This window comes from Lepidochelys kempii, chromosome 1 (assembly GCF_965140265.1).
Source record: "Lepidochelys kempii isolate rLepKem1 chromosome 1, rLepKem1.hap2, whole genome shotgun sequence".
In the NCBI taxonomy this organism is placed as follows: domain Eukaryota; kingdom Metazoa; phylum Chordata; order Testudines; family Cheloniidae; genus Lepidochelys; species Lepidochelys kempii.
In genome coordinates this window covers 185,108,678-185,133,678 of record NC_133256.1, presented here as the reverse complement: position 1 = coordinate 185,133,678, position 25,001 = coordinate 185,108,678, and the positions used below count along the sequence as shown (strand labels likewise).

Below are 25,001 nucleotides of genomic sequence, written 5' to 3'. Positions count from 1 at the left end.
CTGATAAGGATCAGAAACTAGCCCTGGGTTTGATGGCACAGATGTATGCTTTTGTCGGCTGATCTAATCAAAAACACTTTTCTGAAAATCTGGTTCCAATAGAACTGTGCAACTCCTTTGTAACTTGAGCGCTACTCAGAATCAGATTGGGCAGCTAGGAGAGTTGATTATAATGGCTGTATATTAGTTTTTTATGTAGCATCTTTCATTCAGAAGGGTCTCAAAGAGCTTTACAGAATATATATATTAATAATCTCATAATGGTCCCCCACCCTTATAAAAGATACTAAGAGAAATTTGGGGCCATAGTACATGATGTTCGTTGGGTACCCACCCACTCCCATTTCACTTTATTTTTACAGACTTTTGTGGAGGGCCCTGAGCTCAGGACCCTGGTATAATTGTTCCCCTTTCTGCTTCTCTCATCGGTCCTGGTGTGTTTTTGTGTGTGAGGGGGGTGCTAATCCTGAAGTCTTGATCAAATTCCAGTTTGAATACTGCAGAAAATTACTAACTCAGCCCCCCTCCCCTTGATTTTAAATGGGGTGTTCTTCACTTTCTATCTGCACTGTTAAACAGCTGCCACACTATGGTCAGAAGTGGCTGCTTTTCAGTGATGGGTGAAGTGATTCCTTTGTAGAAATGGATACAGTGATTAGCATAAGGCTGCCAAGATCTGAAGTATTCATAGGCCAAACCTTCATTCTGGTGATGAGGGGGGCTGCTGCTGATTTTGTTGTTAATTTTTAGGCAAATGAGGTGCATCCCCTCTGGCTCCTGAACAGTTGGTAGCATGCTCTGTGGTTGGGTAAAGCTTGGTTCTGGAGCTTTTTGCTCATGAAAGCTCTAGGCATTATGATGTCTTAGACTTTAGGTGACAGATGAACAAGATATATTGGGTCATATCCAGTCGTTCCCCTTCCTTTTCCTCTCTCCGCCCCCGCAGTAAAGTTATTTTTTTTGTTTATTTTTTTGTCTGTAACAAATAGCATTGTTTTGTTACTGTCTTGATTCCTATAAACATATAAGCTGATTCTCAGTGTTAGTTACTAAACAATTTCAGGTACTTACATAATGCAAAAGTTAGGTATATGGGAGTTGCTAATTGTAATAAAAAAAGGTTTCAGAGTAGCAGCCGTGTTAGTCTGTATTCGCAAAAAGAAAAGTGAGCTGTAGCTCACAAAAGCTTATGCTCAAATAAATTTGTTAGTCTCTAAGGTGCCATAAGTACTCCTTTTCTTTTTGTAATAAAGAGAATTCTCTTTCCATTTGCAGGATGGCAAACAAACTAGTACAACCTAGAACAATCCTACAACTATATCAGCAGCCAAACAAAATAACACGATCTCCATCCTAATATTAAACAATTCCTCTGCTGGCCCCAAGGTCCGAGATTCTGTACATTTTTTTTCTGCTCCTTTGGTTCAATCTCTGTCTTCGCCCTGTCTGTCTCCCACATTGTTTGAGATTCTCTATTCCCTTTGTTCTTGAAGGAGTTCTTCTAAAATTCCATGTTCTCTTTTGCTTCCTTTTTCACCCTCCCTGCTGACTCATGCACTGAAAGTGCAGTGTCCTCAGTGCTCCCCTCCCCTCTTGGCCCAGAGAATGCGAATGAGTTGATCCTAATTGATGTGTACTGCATTAGGTTGCTGTTCCAGGTTCCCAAACTTAGACACTATATAGTGTTGGTGGCCATATAAATACCCAGTTAAATGAATTAATTGGGGCATCTGAATGTGAGTTTCTCTTTCCTTCCTCCCTCACTCATTGTCATCTATGTTGAGCATACCGTGTGTTCCCAGAAGAGGCAGGCAGCAGAGAGAAATCCAACTTTAACTTTAAGCAGAACGTTTGTTGCATATTTAAGCTCTAGGGTGACCATAAAGCAAATGTGAAAAATTGGGACAGGGGTGGGGGGATAATAGGAGCCTATGTAAGAGAGAGACAAAAATCGGGACATCTGGTCACGGTATTAAGCACGTTGAAAAATTATTAATTTAAGGGTGAACATCCAACTTCTTCTAAGCCCCTTTGTGACTGTGCCTTATGATGTAGTCTTAAATTACATGGTCACATAATGTTTCTCGAATATATACTTTTTTTCAACAACCATAGCAATACATGTATAATATCTGCAGTACTGTGTGTGTGCCTGGCAGCCCATTAATCCTGTTTGTATGAAATAATACATTTAGTACAGATCAAATATAACCAAGTAATAGTGATTTTGTGTTTCAACTTGACATCTTTAAAGAAGCCTAATTTTTGACAGGTTTCATTCAGAGTGGTAGCCGTGTTAGTCTGTATCAGCAAAAAGAACAGGAGTACTTGTGGCACCTTAGCCCTGGTCTACACTAGGACTTTAGGTCGAATTTAGCAGCGTTAAATCGATGTAAACCTGCACCCGTCCACACGATGAAGCCCTTTATTTCAGCTTAAAGGGCTCTTAAAATCGATTTCCTTACTCCACCCCTCACAAGTGGATTAGCGTTTAAATCGGCCTTGCCGGGTCGAAGTTGGGGTACTGTGGACACAATTCGACCGTATTGGCCTCCAGGAGCTATCCCAGAGTGCTCCATTGTGACTGCTCTGGACAGCACTCTCAACTCAGATTCCCGATTGTTTGCCGTTGCTTTGACACAGGGAGGGGCGACTGATGACACGGCTTACAGGGTAGGCTTACAGGGAGTTAAAATCAACAAAGGGGGTGGCTTTACATCAAGGAGTATTTCAGGCAGGACTTCACAGAGGGTTCCAGTAAGAAATGGTGCACCTAAGTTATTGTTCTTATTGGAACAAGGAGATTAGTCTGGCCTCTGATTGATACATGGCTAGATTTACCACGCTGCGCCTTCTCTGTGAGTGACTGCAGTGTGACCTAGAGGAATGAGTCCCCTAGACGGGGGGGGGGGTTTGCAAATGAGTACAAAACAAATCTGGTCTATTTCTTGTTTTGATCCACTCCATCTATCTTTTACATCTTTGGCTGGCAGCAGACGGTGCAGAAGGACTGCATGCCATCCACATCTCATGGCTGCTCAGCAGAAGATGGTACAATAGGACTGCTAGCCATCCTCATCTCTTGTGTGCCCAGCAGAAGATGATGCAATAGGACTGCTAGCAATCCGTATCACCTACCTGCTCACCATAAGATGGTTCAATAGGACTGACTGCAGGACTAAAGAGAATGACTTGATCAAGTCACTCCAAATTTAGTCCCTGTGCCCATGTCTGTCCAGGCACTCCTGATCGACCTCACACAGGTGACCAGGAGCACCTCGGACATGACGATGACGGCTACCAGTCCTATTGCACCGTCTGCTGCCACAAGGCAATGGGTTGCTGCTGCTGTGTAGCAATGCAGTACCGCATCTGCCAGCACCCAGGAGACATACGGTGACAGTGAGCTGAGCGGGCTCCATGCTTGCCGTGGTATGGTGTCTGCACAGGTAACTCAGAAAAAAGGCGCGAAACGATTTTCTGCCCTTGCTTTCACGGAGGGAGGGAGGGAACGGGGGCCTGACGATATGTACCCAGAACCACCCGCGACAATGTTTTAGCCCCATCAGGCATTGGGATCTCAACCCAGAATTCCAATGGGCAGCGGAAACTGTGAGATAGCTACCCATAGTGCAACGCTCCGGACGTCGATGCTTGCCTCGGTACTGTGGAAGCACTCCGCTGAGTTAATGCACTTAGAGCATTTTCTGTGGGGACACACACACTCAAATATATAAAACCGATTTCTAAAAAAACGACTTCTATAAATTCGACCTAATTTCATAGTGTAGACATACCCTTAGAGACTAACAAATTTATCTGAGCATAAGCTTTTGTGGGCTAAAACCCACTCATCGGATGCATGCAGTGGAAAATACAATAGGAAGATACACACTCACACACAGAGAACGTGAAAAAATGGGTGTTGCCATACACACTATAATGAGAGTGATCAATTAAGGTGAGTTATTATCAGCAGGAGAAAAAAACCTTTTGTAGTGATAATCAGGATGGCCCATTTCCGGGGTGGGCGGGGGGGGGAGGGGATAAGCATGGGGAAATAGAAACTATTTCCCTGTGCTTATATCCCCCCCCCCCCGGCCCCACACACACACACTCTTGTCTCACACACACTCTCACCTTCTTGTCAACTGTTGGAAATGGGCCATCCTGATTATCACTACAAAAGGGTTTTTTTCTCCTGCTGGTAATAGCTCACCTTAATTGATCACTCTCATTATAGTGTGTCTGGCAACACCCATTTTTTCATGTTCTCTGTGTGTGTGTGTGTGTACGTACGTACGTGTATATAATATCTTCCTACTGTATTTTCCACTGCATGCATCCAATGAAGTGGGTTTTAGCCCACGAAAGCTTATGCTCAAATAAATTTGTTAGTCTCTAAGTACTCTTCCTCCTACCAGTACTCCTCGTTCTTTTCCCTGATTTTTGAGAAAGTTAGTGGTCAGCACTTTCTGAAAATCAGGCCTCAAGATGTCTCAAGTTGGGTAGCCTTAAATCACTAGTTGTTTTTGAAACTCTGCTTCAGTGTATACTGTTATTTCTGTCTCTCCAAGACTGAAATAGCAGGGAGCAAGAGTGTGCTTCAGGTAAGGATCATGCATTTAAAGTTTAGCACTCCCTTGCAGGACTTCTGCATTTTCCATGTCTCCCCACACAACTGAAAGACTCTTCTTTCCATCTGTTTTACTAAGTTAGCAGCTCATGGCATGCATTTCTTTTAACCATCAGCACAGCCTTCCATAGGTGCAATTCAGGGATTGCGGCAGTTAACTATACAGCTAACTTGGCTGCAAGCTTTGGAAGCCTTTATATGCCAACACACTTCCCTTTATTCATACAATCTCTTGAGAAGAGAAGACTAATTATACCAAACTACATGGTGAATTTTGTGATGTGGACAGAGAGCCACTGAGGACTAAACTCTCTTTTATGGTATAAGGAGAACTTTTGACATGTAAACCCAGGTTTCTAGAGTTAAAATGTGAGTATGACTCATTAAGCCTCCATAAATTATGCATATGTGACATACTAGTGTATTAAGAGGTAGAACCCTTATACTTTCTGGTCCCATGGTGAAGTAAGGAAGAATACTGTCTTGGGTTATACCTGTTGATTTAAATAGCTTTACCCTCAATCTTTAGTAATCTAACACGAGAATTCTGCTTTACCTCACCAAGTTAATTTTGTGCTCCCAAGTCCCTTGATCACAGTGAAGACTATTGGGGCATAGTCAGCCTAAAACAGGCTGGTTTGCAAAAACATCTGGTAGTACTTTAGAAATGTGCTATGAGGCAGTGGGGTCTGGAGCACAGACTCTTTAAAGCTATTGACTTGTTTCTGTGTATCTTTTTAAAGGTTTTTATGAGCCTGCTCACTTCTGTCCTTCACCTACCCCTTTCACATTGTGTTTAAAATTAAAAATGTCTCTTGCTAAACAGTGAGGTTTCATTGTATCTATTTTGCCAGAGACTGGAATAGGTGCCTATCCTGCAACAAGAGAAGGTTGCTTTTTATCAAGATTATATCAAATAGGAAAGGCTCAGCAGTGATGACTGTAAATACCTTGTGCCCCCACTTTAAGTTACGGAATGGTTATAAAAATCTTTAGATTAAAGAAGGAAGAGCACGTGTGTGTGTGTGTGTGAGAGAGAGAGAGTCTGTCTGTCTGTCTGTCTCTGTCTTGCCTGGAGTTGCGGGAGAAGAGAGTTATCAGTGCTCCTGACATCCAGACTCTGTGGAGATTAGCATACTAAATAGTGCTGCTCTGCTCTGCGTGACCTGAAATTGGCTCTTAAGTATTGATTAGGATCCACTGGTTGTGAGAGAATGGGCCTGAAACCAGTAGTCTTCATTGGTTTTCCAGATTGTCACAGTATACATGAGGTCGCAGTTTGCCTTGCACCAGGAAGATGAACAAATGCCCTTCGATAAGGGCTATTAAATTACAGGAACAACATCTTGTAGGAAATAAACTAAAATTAGTAATCACATATTTGCTTGCTTCTTTGCCAGAGTGCATGGCTTTCAATTTTCTTGACCAGTGAAGAGAGAGCATGATGTGGTGGAATAAACACTGGGCTGAAAACCTGGTTCCTATTCGTGACTGTCACTGATTTATTGCATGAGCTTGGGCAAGTCAGTTAATACCCCTGGATAGCAAAATACCCATATTCTATCAGTCAGTAATGGTGTATCCTGACCTACTTGTGGGGAGATGGCTCAGGAAATTTTATCATCATGCCATGCAAACCATGCTCTGTTTTCATTGTTTGTGCCTTAACTTGGTCCTTAGCATGGTTGTTTTTACAGTGAAAATGGACCCCGAGCTAATATAATGAAGATGGATCCCTAGACAATAAAATCTTCTCTAGGAATTTACAGTCTGAACGCTAGTTCATCACCAGTTTGTCACTGCAGTTTTGCCTCATGGCAAATAGTTTGCAAATGCACTCTCAAACTTGGTACCAGGGTGGTCCTGCACTGTCTGTTTCACTGTTTGTTCAGTACCTCCAGCAACTGCACTGCCCAGTCTCTCATTACCTCCAATCAACAATGCAGATTATGTAAACGGGGAAGAAACGGCTCAAGAGAGTCAGGACCCAAGGCAAAGTGGAGAGGCTAGAGCCTGATATGCATGTTTTGGGTTGGTCAGTGTTGTGGCTGCTGTTACCCATATTCTGGCTCTGCTGGATGGTTCTGTTTTGTTATAATGCCAGTTTTTGTCACCCAAAGTGCGACTTCCCAGAAGATCAGGCTACCCAGGGACTGACTTTGAATGGTTTTTCAAAAGAGGATTGAAAACTTATTGGAGAAGAATAGGGGGAAGGTGAAATTATGGGCATGTCTAGACCAGGAAAAATGATAGTATTTTTTCCCCCCGACATGTTAGCTGACACATTTTAGTTAACATGACTTTACAGTAGTGCCTCAGAATTATGAACATCTCAGGAAAGGAGGTTGTTCATAACTCTGAACAAACATTACGGTTCTTTCAAAAGTTTACTGCTGAACCTTGACTTAATACAGCTTTGAAATTTTACTGTGCAGAAGAAAAATGCTGCTTTCCCTTTATTTTTTTTTAGTTGTTTACATTTAACACAGTACTGTATTTGCTTTCTTTGTCTCTGTTGCTGCCTGATTGCGTACTTTCTGTTCCAAATGAGGTGTGTGATTGACTGGTCAGTTCACAACTCTGAGGTTCTACTGTATGAGACCTTCCACCTAGTATCGATTGGGTGATGGGGGGGAGCCAAGGATTGACAGCTGTTGTGTTTCTAAAAGTGACTTTCCCTGTCTATGCTGGGTGTAAAGTCCTTTGTAAAATCATGTTGGTTAAAATGTGTGAGTCAATGTCTTAATGACCATTTCCTTATCTACACACGCACAGATAAAACCTAACTACAGTGTTTACACTGGCCCAGATGGTCTTTTCCAGTCTCAAAATTGTCCTTTGATGTTAAATAAGGACAATGGCTTAGATTTAGCGCCAAAGCTCTGTGCTGTACAATCCACAAAAATAGTCACTTGCTTCCGAAAGATACACATACATGTCTACATGCATTGGGACTGCTCCTCTCAGGCTCTGTCTACCTACAGACCTTACAGCGGCAAAGCTGTGCCACTGTAAGGTCCCCTATGTAGCTGCTCTGTGCCATTGGGAGAAAGCTCTCCTGCCAGCATAATTAAACCGCCCCCAATAGAGTGGCAGTAGCTACGTCGGCAGGAGAGCGTCTCCCGCTGCCCTAGCGCTGTCCACACTGGCGCTTTTGTTGATGAAACACATGTGGGTCAGGGGTGTGAAAAAACACACCACTGACTCACAAAAGGTTTTACCAACAAAAGTGCTAGTGTAGACATAGCCTCAGTTACACAACTGTTTAGGAGAGAACTGGGATAATAAATACAACAAACTAGATATTCTTGAACAGCTCTGATTTTAATCCTGTAAATTCTAGTTGGCAGACATCTTAATGTCAGAAAAATTTTATACAAATATTTACAGTTTGCTCTGACATTTGTATTTCCCAAGAATTAGGAGTGAGAATTGGAACGAATATTTCCACAAACCTTTTCAGCTTTGCTTCCAACCATGCCAGCTCTTCCACTTGTTCTTTTGTTGGAGCTGCTGTAACAACTTTTCTGCTTATTCTTCCTTAAAATTTAATGTATTAAAACTCTCCTCTTTGAATTCAGTTTCTCAGGCAGAAGAGCAGATAATTTCCCCCCTTCTTAGAGGTCTAAGTATCAATTTTGGAATAACTTAACTTCCTGGAACCAGAGTATAAATCTCTATGGGCAACTCAGCCCATTATCCTTTGGAGGTAGGTAAACTGAGTTCCATGCAGATTGCTATGTGAGGGTCTTTCAGATAGGACCATGGAAGAGCAGAGTTGTTTCTTCCTGGATTTTATAGATTTCTTCACTGCTTTCTGCAGCCTATTATTACCTTTTAACTATCCGTGGCAGTGAAAGGAAATACAGAGCCAGCACTTAATCGAGTTGTGTTTGATGTTCTGAGAAAGCTAACAACACAACATTTAGTGTTGTAAACATCTAGCAATCAATGCTCTGTTTAGAACAAGGGCCGCTTTAACAATTTACAGCAAGTTGTCTTCTCCCTTGTGAATTAATCTTTAATACTAGGTGTACTATCTTCATCTGATTTGCTTTGTGCAGTGATCAAGATGCAGCAGTGCACTTTGGGACCTGTACTCTCAAGCAGGCTGTGATATAAAATACTATCACCATATTTAGTGTTCCATTTTGGAACATCATCTGCTAGTCACTGCTTCTCCACAAACTGCCACTTCGTTTACCAGTCTCTGCATCTTGGGTAATGTAGGGTTCAGCCTGACAGCCAGAAGAAATAGATTGTCAAATTTTTTAGGAGATGAGGAACTACTGTATAGCTGGGTCATTTAAAAGATGGAAGTGGCAGGGGTTACCTTCTCTCTACCAGGGATTGGTGGCTTGGTAGGCTGGAACTCCTGTCCCATAACTCTTCAGCAGAGAAAAGAATCAGGGTAACTGATGATTGCCTTGGGAAGGAGGAGTCGGAGGCATCCTTCCTTCCTCGTTGGCAGGTAGAAGGAACTACTCCAAGGCAGACTTGTGGCCAGTGATCAAACGTGTGGTAAGCAACTATTTTTAGTCTTGCACTGTGAAATTGCTAGCTTATGAGCACAGAGTTTTTCTCATTTCTCTGCTTTGGTCACCCCTGACATAGTCATTGGGCCTTCCTATTGCTGTTCCTGCAGGTCCTGATCTTGCCCATCCACCATATATATCTCAATGGTGGCAGCATACGGGCACTTGTATGGGACAGGTGGAGAGACAGATCTGAATTTTCATCTGACACATCATGCGGAGGCTGGCTGTGCTTCTGCCCTTCCAGCAGAGCTCCTTTGCCTTAGAGCAACTTTTGCAATGTATCAAAATCCTGTGGCTTGGGAGTTTAGCCTCCCTAAGACCCCATCTATACTGCAGCTTAACTGGGAAGTGTGGAACACAGTTTCCTGTGGAAAGGTTTACCCCTTTCTCCAGGTATTAATATTGGGCCCAGTTAGCCCTCCCCATATGAATTTTTTCTCAGGACTTCAGGTCTCCTATTGCCCACTTAAGAAAAGCTGGGTTACAGGTTGCTCAGGTGAGTTGAAACTCCATTCCTGGGAAGGAGAGATGGATGAGATAACAAGCCAATAGTGTATAGAAAGAAATGTGAGGTTTTCACCTTGGTTGCTTTGTATGTGGAGCAGGACGTGAGAGCTTGTGGATGGAGCATGCTATGGAGTGGGATCCAGGAGGTATTCTGCATGGGCTGAGCAGTGGGAACCTGCAGGTCTCTGTTCTGATCTCATTGACATCTGAGTTACTAAAAAATCTAATGGAATTAGTCTCTGATCACGTTTGAGGCTTCACTTAAAATGCAATATGCGTTTCTTCAGCCTGATGGAGATAATGGGTTTTAAGCAATTACACCCTGGCTTAATTCCTTTAGATAAGCACTCTGCATTATCTAAAAAAAGAACCCCAACCAACTGGGAAAGAACAATGTAAATGTCTCTCTCATGCACTCTCCCATTCACTCCTTACTGATGTCTTGGGATGATAATGCTGCAGATCTGTTGAGCCATAACAATCTACAAGTCAGTGCTCTATCTAGAGGGTGCCGCAATAAGAGAGGTATAACAGCACTGTCAGGAGACAGGGTACAGAGCTCTGCATGCTTCAGATACTCCAGTGCTTGTAGGATGATTACAGCTTGGCCACAAAGTCTCAAATTTGGCCTCTCTTCATGAAGCCCTCAGCGCTCTCCCTGTAGTCTCTGATTATGAGATGTCAGATGCTCTGAATGCTGTCGCTGAGCCTATCATTTCATGTAGTATAAACCCCCAAAACCCCGTCCCTTTGTTTGGGTCTGCATTAGGGAGAGGGGTATGGTGTGGGGGTATGGAGGGAAAATGAAAGAGATTTCCCTTAATTAGATTTAAGATGAGTAATGTAATTTATTTAAAGTCGCTAGCTGAATTTCTGACACCCGGAGAAATTCCTTTCAATCTGCTTAACCTACTTCTTGCCAGACTGCAAAGCGCAGTATGAGATAAAGGTTATTATTGGATGGATTTTTTTTTTAAAAGATGTTGGTGTAAACATGTCATTTTTAGGGAGGTTATATTATAAAATATTATTGCTGTTACATACATTTTATCAGAGGGTTTTGACACACAATATGGGTGTATTCATTTTCCCCTTCCCTTCCCAGTGGTGGTTCTGTCACTTACTGCATTTGTTTCTTGGTTGGAGCTGCCTCATGGCAATCCAGCATGAAGGGATCAGAGATGAGGACCAAATTGTCTTTCACTCCCTGGGGAAGGAGAACTGTAGTGCTGCTGAGGAGAGCTACCAGAGGAATGGTAGACTTCCTGTCTCTTCAGTCGCTTTTCTTTCCTCAGATGACAGGCAGGCGAATGGTTTCTGACAGTGGTCTGACCAGTCTTCCTGTGGAAAGAAAGCTGCTCTGATGCACTTGCATGGGTGTTTCCTTGGGAGTGCAAAAAGAGTGTAAGGAACAGGGCTTGTTACCATTCTGTAGAACTACAATGGATACCACAAGTTTAGTGCATTTTCAGTTGCAGCATGGAAGTGGGAGATCTGGCACTTTGCTAGAAATAGGAGACATGTCAGCTAGCTGCCGGTGGAAGCAATTCCTGGATATTTGCAGCTGATGACACACTAAAGGGACTCTTCCCTTTGACACAATACTGCACTGAATCAAAGGCCAGATTGCAACTGTGGTAATGATTCTCCCTTCCTAAATACCTTCATTTATTTTCAAAGTTGGCTGCCGTGTTCTTCTTGTCATAAATTGTTGTACACTGTTTAAACAGATGCTTTGTTTCACCCCAGACATGCCTGCATTTCATTGGCAAATCAAGCATCCATTGTATATCTGCTTGAAAAGCACTTTAGTGTGTTCATCCCTGAAGGATCTCAGACATATATCATTTCATATGGTTGCCTTGGTTGAAAGAATCCACCTGGATGTTTCAACTATCGTTGCCTGCCTGAAGCATAGACATACGGTGCTTATTCTCAGCCAGTTTGCTCGTCTTTCAACCCTTTTTGGATATTGAATGGTTTTTTAATTGGCATTCCACTGCTTATCACATCACACTTACATTTGAGCAGCTGACATGGAGAGTTGACCTAGCTGTTGAAACCATGTTCTCCTTTTATTAGGTGGATGTGTCTAGGCCACAGAAGGAACTTCTTACAAGAGAATGGTCTCCAAAACAGTGGTCTGTTCTGTTGTGACTCTACAGGGGGCATGCTTAGCAAGTCCCAGTAGTGAGACATGAACAGGCTAGCTAGGGTGGTAAGGAAGATTCCCTTATTACCTTTAGTACACACATTTCACCTCCAGAGTAATACAACACATTACAGCAGCTTCATTTTTCTCTGGAAACTAACATTAGTGTGCAGTCCTATGATGCTAACAAACCAGAGCACTCTCCCAATGTAGTCTCCAGGTCTCTTGTGCTCTAGGAATAAATTCACTCTGCCTGTGTCATAAGAAAAAGGGCTGCTGACAGAATTCCAGGTTTTTGGGCCTTGTAGGTGTCTCTACAGATTCTCTACTTTCTTCTCCTATATGTAAAACCTGAGCAATCAAGAAGCATCTAAAATATTTTAGTATCGGATGCTCGTCACTTCCTATCAGCAGTATTCTCATATCGATTGAGGCAAGAGCTGAAAACTGGTATTGCTGGAGGGGATAATTGGGTTGGGAATTTCCTTGTCATTGAGAATACATTTATACAAAACTTAGAGGTGAGATAATTTTTAAACTTCTCTTCATCTGTCCCTCATCATCTAAAAACCATGAGCTGCTCTGCAGATAGTCTGGTTAACTTCAGCCTGTCCAATCAATCTTTCTTCCTCTCCTCACCTCAAACCCACTGTCATAAATATAAAGGGAAGGGTAAACCCCTTTGAAATCCCTCCTGGCCAGGGGAAAGCTCCTCTCACCTGTAAAGGGTTAAGAAGCTAAAGGTAACCTCGCTGGCACCTGACCAAAATGACCAATGAGGAGACAAGATACTTTCAAAAGCTGGGAGGAGGGAGAGAAACAAAAGGTTTTGTGTGTCTGTCTGTAGTCGTCTTGGCCGGGGACAGAACAGGAATGGAGTCTTAGAACTTTTAGTAAGTAATCTAGCTAGGTATGTGTTAGATTATGATTTCTTTAAATGGCTGAGAAAAGAATTGTGCTGAATAGAATAACTATTTCTGTCTGTGTATCTTTTTTGTAACTTAAGGTTTTGCCTAGAGGGGTTCTCTATGTTTTTGAATCTAATTACCCTGTAAGATATCTACCATCCTGATTTTACAGGGGGGATTTCTTTATTTCTATTTACTTCTATTTTTTTATTAAAAGTCTTCTTGTAAAACACTGAATGCTTCACCCACAATCTCTACTCTGGCGTTTATTTAATCATTGGATAACACATAAACAGTGCATACCAGTGATTGAGAGAAAAGCCAAGGGGGCAGGTGAATGTGTGTACTGTATAGCAGGTACAGTGAAGAGGGCAATAATGGGACCTACACAACTGTTGATTAAAGGGGAAATAGGCACTAGTCCAGCGGTGGTTGAAGTGTGACCTCCACTACAGAGTGCTTTCAAGCTAACCTCATCTTAAATACAGCAATGAGGCTTGTGGAGACTACAGGTCCCAGTATGCAACATTCTATCTTGATGCAAGCTGCTTGCCACTCTGATCAAGATGAAGCATTTGTATACTGCGACTTGTGGATTCCAGTGGGTATATTAAGAGGTGTGAGCAAGTTAAATGTGCTCCATTTAAATGTTTCTGATAAATGATTAGCATAGCTCTTTGGTTTCCCTACATTCTGGTGGTTCTTGCTTAATCCCCCTAGAGTGCAGACACTAAGCCCTGGTCTACACTAGGACTTTAGGTCGAATTTAGCAGCGTTAAATCGATGTAAACCTGCACCCGTCCACACGATGAAGCCCTTCATTTCGACTTAAAGGGCTCTTAAAATCGATTTCCTTACTCCACCACTGACAAGTGGATTAATGCTTAAATCAGCCTTGCTGGGTCGAATTTGGGGTACTGTGGACACAATTCGATGGTATTGGCCTCCGGGAGCTATCCCAGAGTGCTCCATTGTGACCGCTCTGGACAGCACTCTCAACTCAGATGCACTGGCCAGGTAGACGGGAAAAGAACCGCGAACTTTTGAATCTCATTTCCTGTTTGGCCAGCATGGCAAGCTGCAGGTGACCATGCAGAGCTCATCAGCAGAGGTGACCATGATGGAGTCCCAGAATCGCAAAAGAGCTCCAGCATGGACTGAACGGGAGGTATGGGATCTGATCGCTGTATGGAGAGAGGAATCCGTGCTATCAGAACTCCGTTCCCGTTTTCGAAATGCCAAAACCTTTGTCAAAATCTCCCAGGGCATGAAGGACAGAGGCCATAACAGGGACCCGAAGCAGTGCCGCATGAAACTTAAGGAGCTGAGGCAAGCCTACCAGAAAACCAGAGAGGCGAACGGCCGCTCTGGGTCAGAGCCCCAAACATGCCGCTTCTATGATGAGCTGCATGCCATTTTAGGGGGTTCAGCCACCATTACCCCAGCCGTGTTGTTTGACTCCTTCAATGGAGATGGAGGCAACACGGAAGCAGGTTTTGGGGATGATGGTGATGATGATGAGGTTGTAGGTATCTCACAGCAAGCAAGCGGAGAAACCGGTTTTCCCGACAGCCAGGAACTGTTTCTCACCCTGGACCTGGAGCCAGTACCCCCTGAACCCACCCAAGGCTGCCTCCTGGACCCGGCAGGCAGAGAAGGGACCTCTGGTGAGTGTACATTTTAAAATACTATACATAGTTTAAAAGCAAGCATGTGAAAGGATTAATTTGCCCTGGCATTCGCGGCTCTCCTGGATGTACTCCCAAAGCCTTTGAAAAAGTTTCTGGGGACGGCAGCCTTATTGCGTCCTCCATGGTAGGACACTTTACCACTCCAGGCCAGTAACACGCACTCGGGAATCATTGTACAACAAAGCATTGCAGTGTATGTTTGCTGGCGTTCAAACAACATCCGTTCTTTATCTCTCTGTGTTATCCTCAGGAGAGTGAGATATCATTCATGGTCACCTGGTTGAAATAGGGTGCTTTTCTTCAGGGGACACTCAGAGGTGCCCGTTCCTGCTGGGCTGTTTGCCTGTGGCTGAACAGAAATGTTCCTTGCTTTTAGCCACGGGGAGGGAGGAGGGTTGAGGGGGTAGCCACGCGGTGGGGGGAGGCAAAATGCGACCTTGTAACGAAAGCACATGTGCTATGTATGTAATGTTAACAGCAAGGTTTACCCTGAAAGAGTGTAGCCACTGTTTTATAAAATGTGTCTTTTTAAATACCGCTGTCCCTTTTTTTTTCCTCCACCAGCTGCATGTGTTTCAATGATCACAGGATCTTCTCCTTCCCAGAGGCTAGTGAAGCTTAGAAAGAAAAAAAAACACACTCGTGATGAAATGTTCTCCGAGCTCATGCTGTCCTCCCACACTGACAGAGCACAGACGAATGCGTGGAGGCAAATAATGTCAGAGTGCAGGAAAGCACAAAATGACCGGGAGGAGACGTGGCGGGCTGAAGAGAGTAAGTGGCGGGCTGAAGACAGGGCTGAAGCTCAAATGTGGCGGCAGCGTGATGAGAGGAGGCAGGATTCAATGCTGAGGCTACTGGAGGACCAAACCAGTATGCTCCAGTGTATGGTTGAGCTGCAGCAAAGGCAGCTGGAGCCCAGACTGTCACTACAGCCCCTGTGTAACCAACTGCCCTCCTCTCCAACTTCCATAGCCTCCACACCCAGACGCTCAAGAACACGGTGGGGGGGCCTCCGGCCAACCAGCCACTCCACCACAGAGGATTGCCCAAAAACCAGAAGGCTGGCATTCAATAAATTTTAAAGTTGTAAACTTTTAAAGTGCTGTGTGGCATTTTCCTTCCCTCCTCCACCACCCCTCCTGGGCTACCTTGGTAGTCATCCCCCTATTTGTGTGATGAATGAATAAAGAATGCATGAATGTGAAGCAACAATGACTTTATTGCCTCTGCAAGCAGTGATCGAAGGGAGGAGGGGAGGGTGGTTAGCTTACAGGGAAGTAGAGTGAACCAAGGGGCGGGGGGTTTCATCAAGGAGAAACAAACAGAACTTTCACACCATAGCCTGGCCGGTCATGAAACTGTTTTTCAAAGCTTCTCTGAGGCGTACCGCGCCCTCCTGTGCTCTTCTAACTGCCCTGGTGTCTGGCTGCGCGTAACCAGCAGCCAGGCGATTTGCCTCAACCTCCCACCCCACCATAAACGTCTCCCCCTTACTCTCACAGATATTGTGGAGCTCACAGCAAGCAGTAATAACAGTGGGAATATTGGTTTTGCTGAGGTCTAAGCGGGACAGTAACCTGCACCAGCGCGCCTTTAAACGTCCAAATGCACATTCTACCACCATTCTGCACTTGCTTAGCCTGTAGTTGAACAGCTCCTGACTACTGTCCAGGCTGCCTGTGTATGGCTTCATGAGCCATGGCATTAAGGGGTAGGCTGGGTCCCCAAGGATAACTATAGGCATTTCAACATCCCCAACAGTTATTTTCTGGTCTGGGAATAAAGTCCCTTCCTGCAGCTTTTGAAACAGACCAGAGTTCCTGAAGATGCGAGAGTCATGTACCTTTCCCGGCCATCCCACGTTGATGTTGGTGAAACGTCCCTTGTGATCCACCAGAGCTTGCAGCACTATCGAAAAGTACCCCTTGCGGTTTATGTACTCGGCGGCTTGGTGCTCCGGTGCCAAGATAGGGATATGGGTTCCGTCTATGGCCCCACTACAGTTAGGGAATCCCATTGCAGCAAAGCCATCCACTATGACCTGCACATTTCCCAGGGTCACTACCCTTGATATCAGCTGATCTTTGATTGCATGGGCTACTTGCATCACAGCAGCCCCCACAAGTAGATTTGCCCACTCCAAATTGATTCCCAACTGACGGGTAGCTGTCTGGCGTTGCAAGCTTCCACAGGGCTATCGCCACTTGCTTGTGAACTGTGAGGGCTGCTCTCATCTTGGTATTCATGCACTTCAGGGCAGGGGAAAGCAAGTCACAAAGTTCCATGAAAGTGCCCTTACGCATGTGAAAGTTTCTCAGCCACTGGGAATCGTCCCAGACCCACAACACTATGCGGTCCCACCAGTCTGTGCTTGTTTCCCGAGCCCAGAATTGGCGTTCCACTGCATGAACCTGCCCCATTAGCACCATGATGCATGCATTGGCAGGGCCCATGCTTTCAGAGAAATCTGTGTCCATGTCCTGATCACTCACGTGACCGCGCTGACGTCGCCTCCTCGCCCGGTATCGCTCTGCCAGGTTCTGGTGCTGCATATACTGCTGGATAATGTGTGTGGTGTTTAATGTGCTCCTAATTGCCAAAGTGAGCTGAGCGGCCTCCATGCTTGCCTTGGTATGGCGTCCGCACAGAAAAAAGGCGCGGAACGATTGTCTGCCGTTGCTCTGACAGAGGGAGGGGCGACTGACGACACGGCTTACAGGGAATTAAAATCAACAAAGGGGGTGGCTTTACACAATGAGTATTTCAGGCAGAACTTCACGGAGGGTTCCAATAAGAAATGGTGCACCTAAGTAATTGTTCTTATTGGAACAAGCAGGTTGGTCTGGCCTCTGATTGATACATGGCTAGATTTACCTCGCTGCACCTTCTCTGTGAGTGACTGCAGTGTGACCTAGAGGAATGAGTCCCCTAGACGGGGGGAAGCAAATGAGTACAAAACAAATCTGGTCTATTTCTTGTTTTGATCCACTCCATCTATCTTTTACATCTTTGGCTGGCAGCAGACGGTGCAGAAGGACTGCAAGCCATCCACATCTCATGGCTGCTCGGCAGAAGATGGTACAATAGGACTGCTAGCAATCTGTATCGCCTGCCTGCTCACCATAAGATGGTTCAATAGGACTGACTGCAGGACTAAAGAGAATGACCTGGTCAAGTCACTTCTAATGTAGTCCCTGCACCCATGTCTGCCCAGGCGCTCCTGGCCAACGTGGCCAGGAGCATCTCGGACATGACGATGACGGCTACCAGTCCTATTGTACTGTCTGCTGCCACAAGGCAAGGGGTTGCTGCTGCTGTGTAGCAATGCATACCACGTCTGCCAGCACCTAGGAGACATATGGTGACGGTTACCTGAGCGGGCTCCATGCTTGCCATGGTATGGCGTCTGCACAGGTAACTCAAGAAAAAAGGCGCAAAACGATTGTCTGCTGCTGCTTTCACGGAGGGAGGGAGGGAACGGGGGCCTGACGATATGTACCCAGAACCACCTGCGACAATGTTTTAGCCCCATCAGGCATTGGGAGCTCAACCCAGAATTCCATTGGGCAGCGGAGACTGCGGGAACTGTGGGATAGCTACCCACAGTGCAACGCTCCGGAAGCCGACGCTTGCCTCGGTACTGTGGAAGCACTCCGCCGAGTTAATGCACTTAATGCACTTAGAGCATTTTCTGTGGGGACACACACGCTCGAATATATAAAACCGATTTCTAAAAAACCGACTTCTATAAATTCGACCTAATTTCGTAGTGTAGACATACCCTAAGTTACCTAGTCCGTCATTTGTATCACAAGGCTGAGGAATGTTCACTTGTCTATTGTATATGTGTTGGCCTCACTACAGAGATCCTTTTGTTTTTGTTTTTTAAAGTAACTCCAGTTCTTCAGCTGGTGGCCTGGTAGGTCTTTAAAGGAGGTTAGCATTTATGCAGGGTTTCTGTTCAACCAGGTTCAGTGTCTTAATTCTTGTTTGTTATATGAAGACAGTTGTCTTTAAGTCCAAGCTAAATAAACATTGGTGGTCTCTGTAATCGTATAAAATATTAAACTTTAAATATCCTTCTTGCTTTTCTGTCACTAACATATACAGTGTCTTGTCTTCTCCCCCATCTGTTTCTACAGTTAAATGGGATTCCAGTGAATTCATTACGAGCGTGCCACCCTGTATTAACACTGAAATGAATTAGATGCCTTGGGAGATAAATGCTCCCAATAAACCAATAGTTTGGAAACCTTTTGTATATCACAAAAGCTGAACTCTGTCTGCTCTTAGGGATGGGGAAAATATGCGTTTTAAACAATGCATTTTAAAACCAAATATTAATAAATTGTCTCCATGTATCTGCTAACACAAATAGGAGTTGTCCTTCTGCCAAGACCAGAGTTCATAACTGTAGCAGGAGATGCAGAAGCCATGTGCACCACTAACTTCAGTAGAGAATGCAGCACTGTACTTGGTTTTTAGGGATAGCGATGGCATTGACTGCAGCAGGAATAAAAGCAGAACCCTAAATTCCCGGGGTTGGTCAATATCCAGCCTTCCAGGTCACCTGTAACATCATGGAATGTCATCTGTCACAGGAGTCACCCAGTAATGGGTATCTTGAACAACTTGAGCCACATCAAATTCCCCTATCAGGTGAAGCTGTGCTCTTATGTGTTGGCTGATCAGAGAATGAGGTAAAATCTCGGCACTGAGAGAGACCCAGTTTATATTAGCAGCTGCAAATAGTGTTTTCAGAAAATAAAATTTCTTTCCTCCAGTTCACTTCCACCCCCAACATAAGAATGGAACGATCAATCCCATGTTGCTAAAACTGTGCCCTAAGGAGGAGGGGTTAGTCTGTCCTTTACCTGTAGGGGTGTTCAGGATGCATGCCCAACAAATTCACCACAGAGTCCACAGACCTGGTTTTCAGAGGTGCTAAATGCCCATGCCTTCAGTTTAAGTTAATGGGATCTGTAGTGACCTTGAAAGAATAAGGTGCTGAACTAACTCTGTTACTCACAGTGCAAATGTGTCGACCTCACCACATTAGCCATGCCTTTGTCACCTCTAGATTGGGTTAGTGCAGTACGCTGTATGTGGGGCTACACTTGAAGACTAGTGGAAAACATGGTTACCTTCTTATTTAGGCCATGTCTACATTACAAACTTCGATGCATACAAGTTATGGTAGCATACAACCACCAAAGTTTGTATATTGCTCAGGCATGTGCATACTTATCTGCTTGTGTGTTCGCTGCGCGTTCTCGCCAGGAGAGCTTGTGTCGATACAAAGTGCAGTGCACCATGGGTAGGTATCCCTGTATGACAAGTGCTGCTGTCTGGCGCAGTGCCTTTTGGGACACTTTAGCAATGTTTTGTGGGATAGTAATGACTTGCCCAGGGATTGCTGAGAGCCAGAGGTTAACTTCCCAGCGGGCAATTTTCTTCATCCCATAATGCCATCCATATCCCATAATTTTCATGCCTTTTAAAAAAAAAAAAATCCCACAAACCCATGCTGCACTTTGTCTGCAATCTCTAATAGAAGCCTGGAGTCCAAAGAACTCTGTACTGTTTTCATGAAGGTTGCAAATACAGGGCGCACGATTATCCTGAATTTACAGACCCGCAGGAACTACCGCAACAACTGAGGACATGATTTCTTCAAGGACAGTTTGCTGAGGGACAGAGTGGAAAAACAGTTCAAGGTTGTTGGTGGTACTCATGGAGCAGCTATGGGAGGCAGAACACTGCTCTGGTCCCAAGAATGAGCAGACTGGTGGGATTGTGTTGTAATACAGATTTGGGATGATGAGCAGTGGCTGCAGAACTTTCAGATGCAAAAGGTCACGGTCCTGGATCTGTGTCCTGAGCTTGCCCCAGCCCTTCAGCTCAGGAACAACAGAATGAGAGCTGCAGTGACACTGGAGGAGCGAGTGGTAATCATACTCTGGAAACTTGGAACGTTGCATTGCTACCAGTCAGTGGAAAATCCTGTTGAAGTTGAAAAATCCACGGGGCGGGAGAGGGAAGCAGGGGTATGTTGTCATGCAGGTGTGCAGGGCCATTAATTGTCTCCTGCTATGCAGGACTTTGATCCTTGGCCATGCGCTGGGCGTAGTAGATGGCTTTGCAGCAATGAGATTCCCAAACTGTGTGGGTGATAGATGGCATGTACATCCTATTTTGGTACCACCCCACCTTGCCACAGAGTACATCCACAGAAATCTATGGTTATGCAAGTGTTGGTGGATCACTGGGGACACTTCATGGATATCAACATGGAGCTGCTCAGGGAAGGTGCATGACACTTGCTCCTTTAAGAATATAGGACTGTTCAGGAAGCTGCACTTGGACCTTCTTTTCTGACCAGCGGATTACCGTGTATAACCATATAGGGTTAGCTTTTCCATAATTTACTGATGTAAGATGAACCAGTTTAAAAAAAAAAGTTTTCACCCTTACTTAAAGTTCATCCTATGTTAGGGAGCTTGCACTACCTTAATTAAATCAATTTCGTTAAACCCACGCAGCTTTTCTAGTGTATTCAAGGCCTTCGATATTGCTTTTCCTCATGTTATTTCTCAACAGTTGTGATTGGTAGCCTACAGATTCTAATGTCCGGGGGCTCCTGGCCGAGTGTTGTAGGTGAAGTATCCTGGACTCTGGAATTCACTCCACTCGCTGGTCTGTCGAAGGCTGTTTTGACCTACAGGGCAAATGGCAAAGCTCGTCCTTTGCTTATGAGACTCACCCTTCAGAAAAGAGTAGAGGGTTAGGGAAGGATATGAGTTGAGTCTTACTGGGGTTTAAATGGGCTTGAGTCCTTTAACACTGGGTCAGTTTGTATTACTAACTTAACTTAATTTGTGGTGTGCATGTGTGTAGAGAGAGGAGATAAACATGTTGTAAAGCAATAAACTAGTCCCTCTAGCTTCTGTCTTCAGCAACCTGTAGGAGCACATCTTCATGCTTATTATATTCATCTCCACCCTTACACTGCAGACAGTAAATTCTGCCTCTCGCTGGGTGGGCTCCTGCATTAAAACTGAATTGGAGAAAGTGGAAGAAACATAGCTGGGTGGTGCAGAGAAGTCCAGTTTCCTTACTAGTAAACTAAATGACTTGATCTATCATGTAATTATGTTTTCCTGCTGTTATTTCATTTGGTTTATTATAGTGCTTTGTTTTTCTTAAAGATGTTAAAAGTAAAAAACCTACATTTAATGGAGCACTAAGGTTGGAAACTTAATAGCATGAAAGTTAGGAAATTAGCTAGGCTTACCACAATGTTCTCTTTGCCATATCATGCATATGCCCAGTAGAAATGAATGTACTACAAAATGAAGGGTTGAGTGTGGGCTGTGATTCTGTGGGAAAATGCATTATAGGAGTTAAGAGCAGGGGTGAAGAGGACCACCTATCAATGCTTCATTAATCTTCTTTTAGTTGAATTGCTAGGTCATGCTACCTGTGATCAGAAGATAAACAATCATACCAGATAATTTATTTTAATGTTTGGGCACAAAACTATGTTAAAATTATTGTGGAGGCTTTAATTGTTACAACTAACGTTGCACTGAAGTAAGTACTTATATTTCTGACTGGTGCAGGTTATGGGAAAGAAGTGTGGATGGGCAGGGCATACCCTGTGAGGAGTGACATGGGGCCCCTCCCTGAGAGAGAGGTTCCTATTGATAAATCCTGGCATTCTTACTGGGCTCAAATTCATATGACAACAGCATGACTTTTAACCAATGGGATGTTTTTGTTGGAAATCCTATAGCTAGACTTGGATGTGGCCAGCATCTCGCATTAGTCCCCCTGTATCCTGTGCGTGTCATTGATCTGCAAACAGGGATATCATTGAGTTTAATGGACCTTTTCTTGGACAAATATGTTGTTCTTCCATGTCTATAACGGGTGGTTTCCCTAGTGATGGTGAAGTGGTTAAAAGTTGTTGAACTTTATTTTTTAAAATCTGTGCTCAGAGTTCATGTGAGTGCTCTCCAGAGGACTCTGGATATTAGATCCACTTGACCTTGCTTTGTGGTCCTAGAAGCTGGGGTGGTCTCAGGAGGACAGATCCTTTCAGCATCCTGGCTGCCCCTCGGCACTCCCAAACACTATACCAATATGTCTTGCAATGGATGTGTAGCTAGGGGTGATGGAGCAGGATTACAGGTTTGTGTAAGTGATTTTGTTGAGCGACTGAATCTGAAAAGTTTGCGTCTTTTGCTGAAAAAGTGTTTTTCTTTCGTGGAAAGGCTGGGGTTGTGAATCAAGGCAGCTCTCGTTCTCTCTTGGGGAAGTGAGCTAACCTGCCAAAGCCAGCCTGCAGCTGCAGAGATTATTCTCTGGCTACAGAGCCAAACCCACTGGAAAAGTCTCACTACTGTTTCTTTGCCAGGTCATCTGGCTAAATTAAGTAGTTTGCATTTGGCCATAGTATAATGTATTGCTTCTCCAGTCTTCTGCAGAGAATTAACACTTCCTTTGTGCCTGCATGGTTGTGGGGTTTAAGGAATTCTATATGGGACCATGTCTTTCTTGATCTTCTCTACAGCTCTGTGCATGGTTGGTTTTCCAATAAATATTTGCAATATTATCCAGTCTTGTGGTACAGGAATCCTGATCTACCAACCCTGAGCCTTTGTGCCATGGTCTCCATTGGGGTTTTGGGGTGCCTGGTGGGGAGTGTTTGTCTTTCCTCTCTGTTTTGAGTTTTGTGCTTTTATTTTAAGCTGCTGTTTCTCCTGAACTCTCTAGACTTCCTTTTATTTGTTTTGGAATTTGTTTGTCAGCAATTCAGGCTGGATAGTTTAATCTTGATCAGGCTCTTTCTTCTGGTGTGGAAAGGAAAGACCACATTCTTTACTGAACGGCTCTGTGGCAGAAAAGAGGGAGAGCCCAGGTGACTTTTTGAAATGTGGTGTGCAAGGGGTGAAAGGACCTTGCCCTTTGGAACCTTAAATATCTGTGACTCCTTGGGTAATAGTCCCTTAGCCAGCAAATGATGACGGGTGCTGATTTTCTACAGATTGGATACAGAAACTGAATGTGCACAAAAGACTTGCAAGTGGCAAGATGCACACTTTTCATATTGTATTAGTGACCTTTTACCACAATTACAGTGTTTACCTATCATGGATAGAAACCCTGGCATATCAGGGTTTCTATCAGAAGATTTTAGAGGAGGATTGAGGGTGCAGTCAACAAGTGGTCTCAAAGTGTGACCTAGAAGTGAGAGAAGTTGGGGATCTTTTAAGTAAATGAAAAGTTTGTTTTGTTTTAATTTTATTGTGGGAGTAAACTGTGGGAGAGGGAATACATAGGATTACAGAAGTGTTTAGAGCCACTAGCCTTTGGAGCAGAGGTTCTGAACTCCATTCTGTGGAGAAGGCTAAATACCATTTTTAATTTTGGTTGTCAAGGCAGAATAAAAATGTAAGACTTCATGGAGGTTTTCAGAGAGATCAGGTTAGAATGTCCTTTGTGTAGAAACAAAACTGTTAACTATTTGTTTAGTACCTTATTGTTGCATTCAGCATTGCCCCCTGCTATTTCCACCCTGGGTTTCTCTTCCTTCCTCATCCTCCTTCCTGTCTTCTCTCTTCTCCTTTCTTCTCTCTGCATATTCTAATGCTAATTTAAACAGTAAAAGAGTAATGCTTAAATTAGTGGGGTTAGGTTTTAGGTTCTTTGTAACCAGAAGGGCTAAAATTCACTTTTAAAAAGCATGAAAACTTAAGTTCTGCAAATTCTGAACATACTGCATAAATAAATTATACACCTAGATCCTGCCTCTAGGTTTTGTTTGACACATCTGCTCTAGAGGCTTTGGGGGAGCCCATGAGTGTTTTGGTCTTTGATCATTATGTCACATGGCAACTAGCCTGAAGGGGAAAGGAGCCCAGTGTGTCCAGGCTTCAGATCCTGTAGTAACTGCAGACTTTCACTTTTGGATGGCTGGCCAATTAGTTGCTTCTCTTGTGTAGTCACCCTACCTTCTACATACAAAGGGCTGTGTTTTAGTTGAAATTCTCTGGAGGCAAAAGGATTATGGCAATAAGATTGGGTGGTAAAGTAGAAGGGTCTAGTTCTTGGTTCAGTTCTTAGTTGTGCTATGTAAAGCCACTTGTGTGTCTAATCCAGCAACATGGAAGAGGGGAAAGGCGGAAATCTAAGTCTGAAGGAAATGGATTTTGTGGGATACCCTCATCTGATCTTAATGAGTGAATCTCAGTTGGCACTCCAGAGGAAGGTGGAAACTCCCTCAATAGACAGTGGGTCACTAAGCAAACAATAATAGAATGAATACAGAATGGGATAGGGAATAATGCTCAGAGTATTACAAAGTGTTTATGTAATCAGTGATGCACACCCACCTGGAATACCGTGTTGTCTTATGACCAACCCATCTCAAATATTTTATCAGGCATTGAAATTGGTGGGTGACAAATGATTAGAGACATGGGAAGACTTCCAGTCTTTTCACACTGTGCTCATATAGAACTGCTTGTTAGAGGAGTGAATATGATAACCGGTACACTCAAC

The 25,001-nt window shown here is 44.0% G+C and overlaps 1 protein-coding gene across 2 annotated transcripts in view; it reads left to right on the top strand.

Annotated features, from left to right (window-relative positions):
• Positions 1-25,001, top strand: part of PTGFRN (prostaglandin F2 receptor inhibitor) — a 100,534-nt gene that overhangs the window by 16,896 nt on the left and 58,637 nt on the right. The window lies entirely within an intron of this gene.